Raw genomic sequence first — 16,575 nt, forward strand, 5'->3', positions numbered from 1 at the left:
CCCTGCCCCCCTTTTTACAAAATCGTATCATGGATTTTAGCACTGGTCACAGCGTAACAGCTTTGAAGCTCATAGAATTCCTATGACCGTCGGAGCTAACATCGCCGCAGCTGGTGATAAAAAAAAAGTCTGCGCCCCGCTTCCATAAAGTAAGGACCGTTTTGAGTCCAGAAAGGGTGACGGAGAGCAGACAAATATGTTTCTATTTGGGGCCATGACATCAATAACATTTCTGGCCTTGATGACACATGCAGAACACCGATCCACCCTATGCAAATAGAGGAACACAAATTAAAAGTCCTCAAATACACAAACAAAACCCTAATGCCAGACTCTGCATGCATGTCGTACAACACCAGAGAAATAGAAACAGCAGATGTAAATTCTCAAAACCAACATATTTCAATCATTAAGCTGAAAATAAAATCATTTTTCCTACCTTTGTTGTCCATCTCTCTCCTTCCCTTTCCCCCTTCATGTGATCTGGTATTTCTCTCCTTCCCTTCCTTCTTCCTCCCTACCCTCATCTGGACTCTCTCTATCTCTCTCCTTCCTCTCCTTCCTTTTCTCCCTTTTTGTGGTCTGGTATCTCCTCTTCTCTCCTTCTCTTTCCTCCTCCTCTTCCTATTGCCTACCATGGTCTGGCATTTCTGTCCTTCCCTTCCCTGCCCCAGAGATTTGGCGCCTTTCTTTTTTCCCTCTCCATCCCCTCGGCAACGTCGCTGAATCACTGACATGACCGGCAGATTTTTCAGCTTGACGGAAGGTACAGGGACATCGGACCGGACAGGAGAGAAGGGCCAAGAGATGGGGAAGTTCCCGGCCAGATCATGACTCCAAGGCTGGGAACACCCTCCTAATAGCTGGAAGCCTGGGCGGTCCACCCCCCTTGGTACACCACTGTTTAAACCTAATACCTTGTAGGACTTTATGCACAGAACAAATACTACAACTCTGCTAATCCTCGTATGAGGAAAGAGTAAAAAGGTTAGGGCTCTTCAGCTTGGAAAAGAGAAGACTGAGGGGAGATATGATTGAAGGCTACAAAATCCTGAGTGGAGTAGACCGGGTACAAGTGAATTGATTTTTCACTCCATCAAAAATTACAAAGACTAGGGGACACTTGATGAAGTTACAGGGAAATACTTTTAAAACCAATAGGAGGAAATATTTTTTCACTCGGAGAATAGGTAAGCTCTGGAACGCATTGCCTGAAGATGTGGTAAGAGCGGATAGCATAGCTGGTTTTAAGAAAGGTTTGGACAATTTTCTGGAAGAAAAGTCCATAGTCTGTTATTGAGAAAGACATGGGGGAAGCCATTGCTTGCCTTGGATTGGTAGCATGGAATGTTGCTACTCTTTGAGATTCTAGAATCTTGCTACTCCTTGGAATTCTGTAAGGAATGTTGCTACTTCTTGGGTTTTAGCCAGGTACTAGGGACCTGGATTGGCCACTGTGAGAATGGGCTACTGGGCTTGATGTGTAATTAAATTCTGGAATTCATTGCAGGAGAATGTAGTGAAATCAGTTAGCTTAGCGTGGTTTAAAAAATGTTTGGATAATTTCCTAAACGAGAATTCCATAGGTTATTATTTAGATGGCTTGGGAAAATCCACCGCTTATTCCTAGGATAAGTAGCATAAAATCAGTTTTACTACTTGGGATCTATCTAGGTACTTGGAACCTGGGTTGGACACTGTTGGAAATAGGATACTGGGCTTGATGGACCTTCTGTCTGTCCCAGAATGGCTATTCTTATGTTCTTATGTGAGCTAAGTATAGGACAATCCAGCCATTGTGACATCACTGATGAGGTTCGCGCTTAGGCATCGGTGGAATAAGGCATTATGACATCACAATAAGAGTCCTGGAATGTTGCTATTCTTTGGGTTTTTAGCAGGTACTTGGGACCTGGGTTGGCTACTGTTGGAAAGAGGATACTGGGCTTGATGGACCTTTGGTCTGTCCCATTATGGCAGTTCTTATGTTCTCATGTCAATACATCTCTTACAAACTCTTAATCCCTGATTTTCATAGATTCCTGAGCAGAACTTTTCCCTTTTGTTCCTAGCGTACTACGAATGTAAATCGCCACTATTGTTGGATTCGCACTGTGTTGTCTGTAAGTTTAGCTCAGGGGTAGGCCTGAATCCAGTCGGGTTTTCAGGATTTCCCCAATGAATATGCATTGAAAGCAGTGCGTGCAAATAGATCTCATGCATATTCATTGGGGAAATCCTGAAAACTCGATTGGATTCCGGCTCTTGAGGACCGGAGTTGCCCACCCTTGGTCTAGTTCAGGGGTCTCAAAGTCCCTTCTCGAGGGCCGCAATCCAGTCGGGTTTTCAGGATTTCCCCACTGAATATGCATGAGATCTTTTAGCATACAATGAAAGCAGTGCGTGCAAATAGATCTCATGCATATTCGTTGGGGGAAATCCTGAAAACCCGACTGGATTGTGGCCCTCGAAGAGGAACTTTGAGACCCCTGGTCTAGTTCATTGACTTTGATGATTATTGATTTTAGTTGATTCCCTTTTGTAAAGTTCTAAACCACACAGATTTTCACTTTTGTTTATATTTGCAGTCTACCAAATAAAAAACCAGGGCTGCCCAAGTCCAGTCCTCGAGATCTACTGGCAGGCCAGGTTTTCAGGATCTCCACATTGAACTTTAAAAAGGGTAAATACGATAGCATGAGAGCCATGGTAGAAAAACGACTCGAAAAGAAGGTGGACAAACTTGAAACGGTAGATCAGGCATGGTCCCTACTGAAAAATACTATCACAGAAGCACAAGATCTCTACATTCCGAGGATTTCCAAAGATCGGAGATCAAAGAGCAAAAGAGAACCGGCATGGCTTACCAAACAGGTGAAGGAAGCCATAAAAGAAAAGAAGGACTCTTTCAAAAAATGGAAATACATAAAGACAACCGAAGCCTGGAACAAACATAAAGATGATCAGAAGAAATGTCACAAGGCGGTGAGGGATGCAAAACAGGAATATGAGGAAAAAATAGCCCAGGAGGCCAAAAACTTCAAGCCCTTCTTTAGATATGTGAAAGGGAAAAAACCTGCAAAAGAGGCAGTCGGACCCTTGGACGACCAGGGAAGAAAAGGGTACATCAAGGAAGATAAACAAATCGCAGACAAACTAAATTCCTTCTTTGCGTCCGTCTTTACGAAGGAGGACACCTCAACAATACCTGAAGCGGAGAAAGTGTTTGCAGGAGAAATAGAAGACAGCCTCACCACAGTTGAAGTGGACTTAGACCAGATATACTATCAGATCGACAAACTTAAAAGTGACAAATCCCCTGGACCGGATGGATTTCACCCGAGAGTCTTAAAGGAATTGAAGGTTGAAATCGGAGAGTTATTGCAAAAACTTGCAAACCTGACAATCAGAACTGGACAGATACCGGACGACTGGAGGATAGCGAACGTCACCCCAATTTTCAAAAAAGGATCGAGAGGGGAACCGGGCAACTATAGACCTGTGAGTCTTACGTCTGTCCCCGGCAAGATGGTTGAAGCACTGATCAAGGATAGCATGGTCCGGCACTTGGACGCACACGACTTGATGAAACCCAGTCAACACGGATTCAGGAAAGGGAAATCATGTTTGACGAATTTACTCCAATTTTTTGAGACCGTGAACGAGCAAATTGATAGTGGGAAGCCGGTGGACATAATATACTTGGACTTCCAGAAAGCGTTCGACAAAGTTCCACACGAAAGACTTCTCAGGAAACTACAAAGCCATGGCATAGAGGGGGATATACAAAGATGGATAGGCAAATGGCTGGAAAACCGAAAGCAGAGAGTGGGCATAAATGGGAAGTTCTCCGACTGGGAGAAAGTGACTAGTGGAGTACCCCAGGGCTCGGTACTTGGGCCGATCCTTTTTAATATTTATATCAATGATCTGGAGGAAGGAACATCCAGTGAGATCATCAAGTTTGCAGACGATACAAAACTATGCCGGGCGATCAGATCGCATGAGGATAGAGAGAAACTCCAGAGCGACTTGTGTCGGTTAGAAACATGGGCGGAGAAATGGCAGATGAAGTTCAATGTGGAGAAATGCAAGGTAATGCATTTAGGCAATAAGAATAAGGAATACGAGTATACAATGTCAGGTGCAACTCTGGGGAAGAGTGAACAAGAAAAGGACCTGGGTGTACTGATAGATAGGACCCTGAAGCCGTCGGCACAATGCGCGGCAGCGGCAAAGAAGGCAAATAGAATGTTGGGCATGATAAAGAAAGGAATCTCGAGTAGATCGGAGAAAGTTATAATGCCGCTTTATAGGGCAATGGTCAGACCACACTTGGAATACTGCGTCCAACATTGGTCTCCCTACCTAAAGAAGGATATAAAACTGCTGGAGAGGGTGCAGAGACGAGCAACAAAACTGGTGAAGGGTATGGAAAAACTGGAATACGAGGACAGACTTATAACACTAGGATTATTCTCCCTTGAGAAAAGGAGACTGCGTGGGGATATGATCGAGACCTTCAAAATACTGAAAGGAATCGACAAAATAGAGCAGAGAAGATTATTTACATTGTCCAATTTGACACGGACTAGAGGACATGTAATGAAGCTAAGGGGGGACAGGTTCAGGACTAATGTCAGGAAGTTCTGCTTCACTCAGAGAGTGGTTGACACCTGGAATGCTCTCCCAGATGAGATTATTGCGGAATCGACCGTCCTAGGCTTCAAGAGCAAACTAGATGCATATCTCCTTAAGAGAGGCATGTAAGGATATGGTGGACTATAAATTACAACAGGTGTACACCTGGCAGGGCCTCCGCGTGTGCGGATCGCCGGACTTGATGGACCGAAGGTCTGATCCGGAGATGGCATTTCTTATGTTCTTATGTTCTTAATATGCATGAGAAAGATTTGCCTGCAATGCCTTCTTGGTATGCAAACCTCCTCTCTCATGCATATTCATTGTGGATATCCTGAAATCCTGGCCTGCCAGTAGATCTCAAGGACCGGACTTGGGCAACCCTGAAATAAACTATAGTGGACTTTTAGGGGTGACTTTTGACAGCAAATTGAATTTTCATGATCACATTAGTAATATTGTTAAAACTACCTTCTATAGATTACGTAAAATTCAATCAATTTCAAAATTTCTATGTCCAAAATCATTAAATATTCTTATTCACTCTTTGGTGATTTCTAAAATAGACTATTGCAATGCACTCTTTAAGGGAATATCATTGAATGAAATTAAACGTCTTCAAATTATTCTAAATGTTTCCATTAAACTTATAACCAAATCTAGAAAGTTTGATCATGTTACACCTCTTCTAAAAAACGCGCATTGGCTTCCAGTTATTCATCGGATAACATATAAACTTTGCTTGCTCATCTTTAACTCTCTTTTCAATAAAACTCCAGCATTTATATATAAATTTTTAATTCCATACAATCCAAACAGAGCTTTAAGATCTAATGAACAAAATTTACTAACTATTCCTTCGCTTAAGATTATCAATACAAAACGGCAGTTTATTTTTTCGGTAACCGCTCCACAGACTTGGAACGCCCTTCCAATTTATTTACGAAAGGAGCAGGATCTGGGAAAATTCAAAAGTAATCTAAAAACATTTATTTTTAAAGATGCCTTTGGTATTTAATCTTATAACCCTTAGGCCACTGATTTTACTGTATTATTATGCTTTTATTTGTTTCCCTCGTGTACTCTTCCTTTTTTGTTCTGCTTTTCTATATGGAATTGTATTTCACATCCCCTTTTTACCTTATGTTATGAATATGATGAGCTAATCTTTAACCCTATGTTATTGTTTAAAGTTTGTATTGTATTGTTTCCCACTGAATGTATTTTAAATTGTTCATCGCTTAGAATTATGATTAAGCGATTAATCAAAAGAACCATTAAACTTGAAACTTGACTTCCATATGCATATCTTAAATCAGTGGGGCAACATGAACGATAGGCGGAGATCCCTTTTAAAGTCCATGTGCAAACATGTCGCTGTCATACTTCTTGCTCTGTCTTGGCTAAATAACTTCCAAACATCTCAGTAACATAACTCGACCAATAGCAGACAAGCATGCATTCGATGCAAAAGGAATTCCATTTCGGCAAATGAACGAGTCTTCACAGCTGGCAAGTCAAGTCTCCAGGTGAAACATACTGTACAGCGAAATGGAGCGTCCGTAGATCCAGATAATTAACCGCTGGTTCTGTATAAGAAGGCAATTTGGGGGCTGATATTGTTTACTTATATAATGAAATAACTAACCCCCCTCCCCCTTTTATCAAACTGCACCAGAGGTTTTAAGCGCAGGTCGGTGAGATAATTGCTCTTAGGAATTCTATGAGCGCCAGAGCCTCTACTCTCGGGCCTCCCGCGTGCCTGTCTTTCGCCTCGTCGATCCGTTCAAAATGCTGCTGCGCGACTCATATTCCGTGAGAGCCGCTGTCCTCACATAACCCCTCTCCTCAAGTCGCTTCATTGGCTCCCCGTCCATTTCCGAATACAGTTTAAACTCCTCTTGCTGGCCTACAAGTGCATTCGCTCTGAAGCCCCCCGATATCTCTCCTCACTCATCTCCCCCTATGTTCCCCCCCACCCCCGTGATCTCCGCTCATCGGGCAAGCCCCTCTTATCTGTACCCTTCTCTTCTACTGCCAACTCCAGACTCCGTCCCTTCTTTCTTGCGGCACCGTATGCCTGGAACAGTCTGCCTGAATCAATACGTCGCGTTACGCCCCTGGCAGTGTTCAAATCCAAGCTAAAGGCCCACTTTTTTGAAACTGCCTTCAACTCTTAACTCCCCCTAACTGCTGTCAGATACCTAGACCCACTATAACCTCCACAACCCTGAAATGTCCTGTCTAAATTAGATTGTAAGCTCTTCTGAGCAGGGATTGTCCATTGTGTGTTAAAATGTACAGTGCTGCGTACACCTTTCAGCGGTATAGAAATAATAAGTAGTAAATAATAAATAGTAGTAGTAGAGCCGCGAGTGCAGGAAATGACTCGCGGTACGCTCTGACCGCCTCTTCCTGCACGAAGTTGGGCCTTATCCAATCAGGAGCTTTGACACATAGCTCCTGATTGGATAAGGCCCCACTTAGTGCAGGAAGAGGCGATCGGAGTGTACCGCGAGTGATTTCCTGCACTCGCGGCGCTCCGGCTGCCCTCTCCTGTTTCCCCCGCTAAAAAACGTATTTGCATTTTTTCAAGATTCGCGGGAGTTCCTGGAACAGAACCCCCGCAAATACTGGGGGAGTAACATAGAAACATAGAAGATGACGGCAGAAAAGGGCCACGGCCCAACAAGCCTGCCCACTCTAATGACCCACCCCCTAATTTCTTCCTTGAAGTGATCCCACGTGCTTATCCCATTTTCTCTTAAAGTCCAACACGCTGCTGGCCTCAATTGCCTGCACTGGAAAACTATTCCAATGATCAACCATCCTTTCGGTGAAGAAATACTTCCTGGTGTCACCATGAAATCTCCCACCCCTGAGTTTCAACGGATGTCCTCTTGTCGCCGTAGGTCCTTTAAGAAAGAAGATATCCTCTTCCACCTCAATACGGCCCGTGACATATTTGAACGTCTCAATCATGTCCCTCCTCTCTTTACGTTCCTTGAGTGAGTATAGCTGCAACTTACCCAACTGTTCCTCATACGGGAGATCCTTGAGTCCTGAGACCATCCTGGTGGCCATTCACTGAACCGACTCAATTCTCTGCACATCTTTTTGATAATGTGGTCTCCAGAATTGTACACAATATTCTAGATGAGGTCTCACCATGGATCTATACAATGGCCTTATAACTTCGGGCTTCCGGCTGACGAAACTTCTTCGGATACAACCCATCGTTTGTCTAGCCTTGGATGAAGGTTTCTCCACTTGATTGGCAGTCTTCATGTCTTCACTAATGATCACTCCTAAGTCACGTTCTGCTTTAGTCCTAGTTAAGGTCTTACCATTTAGGGTGTAAGTTCAGCATGGATTTCTGCTGCCAAGGTGCATGATCTTACACTTTTTGGCATTAAAACTTAGTTGCCAAGTTGAGGACCAATGTTCCAGTAAGAGTAGGTCCTGTGTCATAATGTAAAGAGTATTTTATTACAAAAGTATTTATTAAAAAAATAAATAAAAATATAACAGGTTAATCACATATGGTGCATAAAGGACATAGGTAGTATATGGAAGGTTTTTCTGATCAATGATCATGTGCTATATGGCCCGGAGGTTGAATAAATAACCAACGCTAGCATTACTGAGAACTTTTCCTTCCTTCACAACCCTGAGTGATATATACTTACTATCGGTCGAGTTATCTTACGGACATTTCTTGCTCTACACAGCACTCGACGTCCAATTCTTTTCATCCAATGCTGAAGGAATTCTGACACTTTTTTATACTTTCCATAAATTTCAAGTCTGCTTTTTTCATTTAGAATTTGTGAGACACAGTTTATATATTGTGGAGGTTTTCATTTCATTCTCCAGCCCTTCCCTATTTCAATATTTGTTCATCTTCTGCTCCTTGAGTTAATGACACAAAAAGACTTCCCTGTTCCGGGCCCAACTCTACGATCTCAATGAAACATAATTTGTGGGTAAATTATAACCCTAAAGCAAAAATATATTAATCTTGTAATGGATGAAGTATCATAGACCAAACCAGGAACACATTATCAATATATTGTTACCAAGATATCACGTAATTGCTAAATCTTGATGAGAGGACAAATGAATTTTCAAATTGTTTCGTGTACATACAAGTCACAGTAAGGGCTATAGTAGACCCCCTGATTACACACAATTACATTTCTAGACCGCAATACCTTCCTGATCAATACGGTTTACGTCATCAAGAAACTGTACGCCACTGCGCAATGCTTGGGTCTTAGCAATACATTTAATAAAGTATGGAGCCCATTAACTGCATTTGTTAACATACAATAATAAAGATATATTATTTCTTAGATTTCCGTACACATCCAGGGTGGGGGGAGGGGAGGGGAAAGTATTTGGAAGAGTAAAAATATTTAAATATAATATTGTAATAAATAATATGATTTAATATATTAATAATTGGGAGGAGGGGGGAAAATTGATGTTTTCTTTAATAATGTGTGTAATATGGTGTATTTTATGCAATCTGTTAAAGTTATATTGATTGTAATACACTGTCAAAGCTTGAAAATTAATAAAGAATTTGAAAAAAAAAGAAAAAACTGTACGCCACAAAAGAAATCTCATCTTCCTTACTTTCCTAGAAATCTTTCAAAAAGGGAAGTCTTCAATGGTTTTCGGAAGTGCATATATGAAATCGAAGAAGCAAACAAAATACGCAGTTCCGAATCCCGACTGCCAGCCTGATATGCAATTGTTCGATGCAAAAATGCCTTATAGAGACATCCACGCACTGCAGGAACGCACACACTAAAATTATCCTTAGTTATCTGCAAACAGTGGCGTAGCGAGGGTGAGAGGTCCCCGGAGGAGGTGGCGCCCCTCTCCGGTCTTCTTCTCTGCCCGCCCACCACCACCGGCTCCTTCCCCACCCCCCTCCTGCCATGCGCATGCCGCTTCCCTTCCTCCGGTACTCTATACCTTTCCTCACGCAAGCAGCAACCCCCAAGCTGCTGTCAGCTCTTCCTCTGATGTCACTTCCTAGGCACGGGTCCAGGAAGTGATGTCAGAGGAAGAGCCGTTGCTGGCACGACAGCAGGTTTGGGGTCGCTGCTCGTGCCAGGAACGTTACAGACATACGGGGGAAGGGAAGCGGTGCGCATGCATGGCAGTGGGGAGGGGGGCAGGGGAATGAGCGGGGGGGGGGGGGCAAAGAAGAGCACAGGTTCCTGCGCCCTCACCAAGATAACATCCAGCACAGTCCCTCCCCCACCGCCCCCCCCTTACTCACCGCTCATGTGAGGAATCCCCTCCATCCCTGCCTGTCCCTTTAAACTTCAGAAATAGTTATTTCATTTAATTATGCTACTGAATTAAAGGCTCTGGTAGAAACCCATTTACAAATAAGCAAAAAGACTTTATTAATTTGAAAATATTAATTGGGAAGAATACATACTTTGTAAACGGGTTTCTACCAGAGCCTCTAATGTTTATAAATTTTTATCAACACAACTAATATACTACTTTATCCTGAAGCAAAAAAAAAAGAAATAGAATTATTTTACATTACATTACATTTGTGATTTCTATTCCGCCTGTGCCTTGCGGTTCTAAGCGGATTACAGTTAAAAGAGATCAGGACATTACCGAGAGAATTACATTACAACGATTTAAGTAAATTACATGTTGTGGTATAGAAATACAAGTATAAGATATCTGGATTTATCGATAGAATAACTTGACAGGGTTCAAATAGTTACAAGGTTCAGTGGGGAAAACAATATAGGCAACTGAAGAAACATACCTAACTTTGAAGGAATCAGTTAAGTGGATACCTTAAGGGAGATGCTTATTTAGGAGAAGGTTAAATGGATACCTAAGGAAGATGCTTATTTAGGAGTTTGGATATTTTTCGTAAATGAGGTTCAAGGGGATGACTAGTGTGTTATTTGCTGGGGAGAGTGCATGTGCGATTGGGGAGGGGAATATTAAGTAAGGACGTGTTTTTTGAAAAGAAATGTTTTGATTTCTTTCCGAAACACTTTGATGTCTGTTGTTTTGATCATCAGTTTGGTGATGGTGGGGTCAATTTTCGCTTCCTGAGTTGCTAGAAGGCTGTTGTAAAGTTTCTTACGTCGGGTACCATTATGAGGGGGGAAGGTGAAAAGATTCTGAGTTCTTCTTGATCTGGGTAGTCGGTAGCGGCAAAGACGGTTGTTCAGGTAATTGGGGGCCATACCATGGGTTACTTTGAAAAGTAAACAGTAGAGTTTGAATTGAGTTCTTGCTTTTATCAGAAGCCAGTGAGAGTCTACATAGGCGGGTGTGACGTGGTCGAATTTGCTGAGCGAGTAGATGAGTCTGATAGCTGTGTTCTGAACAGTCTGTAGTTGTTTTATCATAGTATTTGGGCAAGGTAGGTAGAGGCTGTTGCAGTAATCTAAGGAGCTGAGTATGAGGGATTGTACAATGATCTTGAAGTGTTCTTTGGAAAAGAATTTTCTTATTTTTCTTAGGTTTCGCATGGTGAAGAATGCTTTTTTTATGGTTTTGTGTATTTGTGTTTGCATTGTGCAGCCTCTGTCTAGGTGTGTTCCCAGAATTTTGAGAGTATTCTGTATTGGATATTTGATTGTGTTTACATCTAGTTCTGTTAGGGATGGTTTTTGTTCCTTCTCTAGTAGTAGGAATTTGGTTTTCTCCGCATTCAGTTTTAACTTGTGGTTCGTCATCCATTTTTCTACAGTTTCCAATGTTGTTTTCAGGCGTCCGTTGAAGGTGGGGTCTTGGATGTCGAAGGGGAGGAGGATGGTTATATCATCCGCATAGCTGAAGGATGTAATGTTTAGGGCGTCTAGGGCCGTGCCTCGGGATGCTATGAAGAGGTTGAAAAGTATGGGCGATAGAGGGGATCCTTGTGGAACTCCGCAGGGGTTTGACCATGAGTCGGATAGAAGATCATTTGACTTGACTCTCTATGATCTTGTTTTGAGGAATCCTTGGAACCAGTTGAGAATATTACCTGATATTCCTATGGCATCTAGTATCTGGAGTAGTATGGAATGGTCAACTAAGTCGAATGCTGCTGAAAGATCGAGTTGGATGATTAGTAACTTATTTCCTTTGCTGAGGTGCTGACAGGCTATGTCTAGTAGGGAAACCAGAAGTGTTTCAGTACTGTGATTGGTTCTGAATCCGGATTGAGTAGGGTGTAGGATGTGGTGGTCTTCTAGGTAATTGGCGAGATATTGTGCTACTAGACCCTCTATGAGTTTGACGTATAGAGGTATAGAAGCGATTGGTCTATAATTTGTTGGGCTGTCTATTGGGCCTTTGGGGTCTTTTAGTATGGGAGTAATTATGATTTTGCCAAGTTCTGGGGGGAACTGACCTTCCCTTAGGGTGGTTTGCAGCCATAGCGTGAGACCAGCTGTGAATTTAGTGGACGCTGTAGCTAGTAGATAAGGAGGACAATTGTTCAAATCACATGAAGATTTGCTGTATTTTTTATACAGCCGGTCTAGGTCTGACCATTGTGTCGTTGGGAAGTCGGTCCAGATCCTATCTGCTGAGGTGGCTTCGTCTTTTGTGGGTTTTGTTAGTATCTCTTCTAAGATGTTTCGAGAGTTGTTGAATGTGGATCTGATTGTGATGATTTTCTGTTTGAAATGGTCCGCTGTTGGGAGGCTGTTGGAGTTTGGTTTCCTAGGGTGGTGAGGTGGGGTTTGGTATCAGTGAGATTTCTGACAAGGTTGAAAAGTTTTTTTGTGTCCGGTTTATCGGTGCCAATGAGTTTGGAGTAGTAGTCTGTTCTTTTTTCCTTCAGTTTGATTTTGTATTGTTTGATTTGGTGTCTCCATTCTGTTTTGGTGTGGTCTTGTTTCTGTTTTTTCCATGTCCTTTCTAATTGTCTGCATTGTCTTTTTAGGTGTAGGAGTTCGGCGTCAAACCATTTATCTGATGGTCTGCATATTTTATTTTTTGTTTTTAGTGGTGCTAGTTTGTTTAAAGCGGATTCACTTGTGGAGTGCCAGGTGTTTATGAATCCTTTGGGATTGTTTAGGTCTATTTCTGGGTCTACTGTGTCCCAGAATGTGGTAGGTTCGATTTTCTTTCTGGACTTGAAGCTTGTTGTGTGTGGCGTGGGTTTGTTGTTATTCTGCACCCAGTTAATTGTGAAGGTGTACTTGTAATGGTCAGACCATAAGGTGGGATGCCATGAGCCGTTGGTGATGTGGATGTTTTGTGTGTTAAGGTTGGGGGAAGTGTAAGCGGCTATATCAGGGTTCGGGATTGAGTATCTGGTAAGATAGGGTGTTGAGGTATGAAAGAATGTCCGCTACTTGTTTGGAGGTGTGGTCTTCTAAGTGGAGATTGATGTCTCCTAGGATCAGGTTATGTGTGGAGGAGAGGGAATGCTGGAGGATAAATTCTTCGAGTTCTTGTTTAGAGGTGTTCCATTTTCCTGGTGTGACATAGCAGAGAAGGCAGTTCAGAGTTCCTGTGAGAGTGTTGTCAGAAAGTTGGCAGGCTAGAAGGTCTAGGTGGGGGGTGGAGTGCATGGCTAGGACTTTAATGTTGAAGTTGTTTTTTGCAATGATTGCTAGACCTCCTCCTCTTCTCTTTTCTCTACATACTAGCTTTAGTTTGTATCCGTTTGGGCAGAATTCAGTAATGCTAGGGTCTGAGTCAGAAGTGAGCCAGGTTTCGGCTAGGAAGAGGCAACCTAGATTATCTTTGATCAGCCAGTCTTTGATTAGTTCTGTCTTTGGGTTGATAGAGCGTATATTCATATATGCGCATGCTATTGATGTGAATTTTATGAGAGGGTGAGTAGTTAGTGTATTGATTAGTGTTCTGGAAGGTGTTTGAAGTTTTTGTGGTCTTGTCTTAGGTTTTGTTGGGGGTCTTTTTCCCCAGATTGTGAGAATGTTTTTCTGGTTGGATGATGGACAAGGTGTCAGGATTCTGGGGGTTTGGATTTTCCTACCTTTCCTACCTTTGTTGCCTGGTTTCTGCCTTCCTCATGTTCTCATTCAATTCCTTCCATCCACTATCTCTCTTCTCTCTGCGTCTTCCATTTGCTCTGTTACTGTGCTTCTCCCTTTCTCCCCCCTTCCAAATTGGTCTGGCACCCATCTTCTTCTCTCCGCTCCCCCCATAGTCTGGCATCTGTCTTCTTCCCTGCCAGTGTCTTCTCCCTACTCTCTCTTCCCCATTTCCTTTCAGCGTCCTTCTCCCACCCATCTTCCCCATGTCCTGTCAGCGTCCTTCTCCCCCCTCTGTCTTCCACATGTGCTTTCAGTGTCCTTCTCCCCCCTCTGCTTCCCCATGTCCTTTCAGCGTCCTTCTCCCTCTCTGTCTTCCCCATGGCCTTTCAGCGTCCTTCTCCACCCACCCCAATCTTCCCCATGCCCTTTCAGCATCCTTCTCCACCCCTTTGTCTTCCCCATGTGCTTTCAGCATCCTTCTCCCCCCTCTGTCTTCCACAAGTGCTTTCAGAGTCCTTCCCCCCCGCCCTTCCCATGGCCTTTCAGCATCCTTCTCCACCCCTTTGTCTTCCCCATGTGCTTTCAGCGTCCTTCTCCCTCCTCTGTCTTCAAGTGCTTTCAGAGTCCTCCCCCCCCGCCCATCTTCCCCATGGCCTTTCAGCGTCCCTCTCCACCACCCCCCCCCCCGTCTTCCCCATGCCCTTTCAGCATCCTTCTCCACCCCTTTGTCTTCCCCATGTGCTTTCAGCATCCTTCTCCCCCCTCTGTCTTCCACAAGTGCTTTCAGAGTCCTTCCCCCCCGCCCTTCCCATGGCCTTTCAGCGTCCTTCTCCACCCCTTTGTCTTCAGTGCTTTCAGCGTCCTTCTCCCTCCTCCTTCTCTACCGCCCCGGGTGCAGCACAGCCGGCCAGGTCCCCTTACTTTTGTGGCACTTCCCCGACCGACCGACAACAGCCCCGGTCCAACAAACCTCCCTGCCCTTAACCGCAAATCTAAATTACCTTCTTACAGCTGCTGCGGACCGCCCCCCTCCCTTGGTAGCCACTCGAACCGCGAGGCTACTCTCCTTCTCCTTACCTGCCCTGCCTGCAGCACAGAGCCGAACGGAAGTCTTCCCGACGTCAGCGCTGACGTCGGGAAGAATTCCGTTCGGCTCTGTGCTGCAAGCAGAGCAGGTAGGGAGAAGAAGAGCCGCGCGACTGAGTACATCCAGCCCCGCAGGAACCCCGTGACCCTCGGAGGCGTCCCCACGGGATCCCCACGACCCTAGGGGGCGTCCCCATGGAATCCCCGTGACCCTAGGGGGTGTCCCCACGGGATCCCCGTGACCCGAAGGGGGAACCCGCGGGATGCCCGTGGGTCCCGTGGGATTCCCATCGTCCCCATTCCCGTGCAGCTCTCTACATCCAGGCAGCAATGTCGGCCAAACAAGCAGAGCCTTTTTCCTGGACTTTAGGTGAAATTTCAGGTGTAGAGAGGTCGATCTGGGAGTCATCAGCATATAGGTGATTCTGGAAGCCACGGGTGGAAATCAGGGCACCGAGGGAGGAAGTGTAGAGAAAGAAGAGGTCCTAAGACAGAACCCTCGCAGCTACTCCCCCACTATAATTGTCCACTGGCTTCATTTATATCAATGGTCTCAAACTCAAACCCTTTGCAGGGCCACATTTTGGATTTTGTAGGTATTTGGAGGGCCTCAGAAAAAATAGTTAATGTCTTATTAAAGAAATGACAATTTTGCAAGAGGTAAAACTCTTTATAGTTTATAAATCTTTCCTTTTGGCTAAGTCTTAATAATGATATTATAATTTATAGCTAAAGAGACATATGATCAAGAAACTGTTTTATTTTGACTTTTGTGATTATGATAAACACACCGAGGGCCTCATAATAGTACCTGGCGGTCCGCGAGTTTGAGACCACTGATTTATATAATGATCAAGTTCCAACATCACTATCCCGCCTCCTTTTTCTAATCTAATCTAATCTATGGTTTATATACCGGGTCATCTCCCAGTGGAGCTCGACTAGATTTTCTGCTCATCGTTTCCTCATTTTAAATTACTGGTTTCTTAAGGATATGGGAATCAAATTCCTTTGCTCATATGATTAATATCGTAGAGGAAATTTTCAGCCACAGCCCAGCTTTCTAGATTTACTCATAAAGTGTGCACCCCACTAGACTCTGCTCTTCTGTCCCCCTTTCAGATACTGTAGTGACTCCTACTAACTCTCGCATTGGTGTATATTAGAGCAAAATGTACTTAGGTTGCAATCAGCGTTATGCTCCCACAAGTTTTGAAATTAAACCCTTTTATAAAGTCCACTCAGAGGGCACTTGCTGAAATTGATTCTCAGATGGATACCCCTTTTGGGAAATCAATTCTTTGTCCTCTATGGAGTAATGGGAATAGCTGTATTGATGGGAAACGTATCATATGGAAAGGGTGGAAAGAATTGGGTATATACGCCTTATCAGCCATAGAGCAATCAAGATGTTTGAAGCCATTTTCAAAATTATGTAATAGTCATCCAATTAGATTTTCGCATAGCTTCATATGGTTGCAACTTAGACAAACCATGATTAGTTCAAAAATCCCGTTAAATTCACCAGAACCAAGTGTTACATAGTAACATAGTAACATAGTAGATGACGGCAGATAAAGACCCGAATGGTCCATCCAGTCTGCCCAACCTGATTCAATTTAAAAATTTTTTTTTTTTTTTTCTTCTTAGCTATTTCTGGGCGAGAATCCAAAGCTTTACCCGGTACTGTGCTTGGGTTCCAACTGCCGAAATCTCTGTTAAGACTTACTCCAGCCCATCTACACCCTCCCAGCCATTGAAGCCCTCCCCTGCCCATCCTCCTCCAAACGGCCATACACAGACACAGACTGTACAAGTCTGCCCAGTAACTGGCCTAGTTCAATCTTTAATA

The sequence above is a fragment of the Geotrypetes seraphini genome, chromosome 2 (genome assembly GCF_902459505.1).
Source record: "Geotrypetes seraphini chromosome 2, aGeoSer1.1, whole genome shotgun sequence".
In the NCBI taxonomy this organism is placed as follows: Eukaryota; Metazoa; Chordata; class Amphibia; order Gymnophiona; family Dermophiidae; genus Geotrypetes; species Geotrypetes seraphini.